The following is an 894-nucleotide window of genomic DNA, read 5'->3' on the forward strand; positions in this document are numbered from 1 at the left end:
TTTAGGTATTTTTGAGGGGAGGTTTTTAAGGGGGGGTTAAGTTTTTTATATCATAATGAGTGATGAGAGAGAATGGAGTTTTTAGTTTATTTTGATATTGGGGGAGGGAATTGGGGGTTGGGGGGAGATTTCTGTTGCCTCTGTGGGCGAAAACTTTTTTTTGTAGTTTGATTTTTTTCTGTGGGATGTTGTTTATTTGTTTACTTATATTTGTTTTGGGCTGTATAGCTGAAGTTTTTTTTTTCTTTGTTTATGGGGGGCGAGGAAGGTTATGTATGGGCGAAGAAGACAAGCTTTTTCTTCATTATTCATATACTAATTTATTCTATTCGGTGGTTTTTTATCTATGTGAGCAAGGAATGAATAAAGATTCTTTTTTTTTCATTTTAATATTTAATTTTGTCGCGGGTCCAATTTTTTCCCTATGCAAAAAAAAAAAAAAAAAAAAAAAAAAAAAAAAAAGTCGCAGAAATCTTTGAAATGAGAGAGATCGGACAGCAACAGGGCGGCATAAGGCAGGTGAACCCTACCATTGAACACCTGCGTAGATCGTCCCTCTGTAACTTAGCTGCCTCTTTACAAATTCCTTTGAAAATTACACAAAGTACTATTGCGATGTTTAGGAAGAAAGCACATTAATCTGCGCATAGATAGCGTCAGCGGGTTTCCCAATATCCGTGCAGGTGAATATGCACACCTGGGGGGGATAGGGGAAAGCCCGCCAAAGTAATTCGTCTGCTTAAAAACAAATGACAATCGGTGACCTAATTCAATAGGTTATGGAATTTGTCCGCCAATCAGATATAGGAGTAAAGTGGCTTCAAGATTAAAAGAAATTGATGGTTGGCTATACGCATAATCGCCAGATATTTACGTTTTTCTACGGATCGGTTG

Source organism: Penaeus vannamei, chromosome 13 (assembly GCF_042767895.1).
Source record: "Penaeus vannamei isolate JL-2024 chromosome 13, ASM4276789v1, whole genome shotgun sequence".
NCBI lineage: Eukaryota > Metazoa > Arthropoda > Malacostraca > Decapoda > Penaeidae > Penaeus > Penaeus vannamei.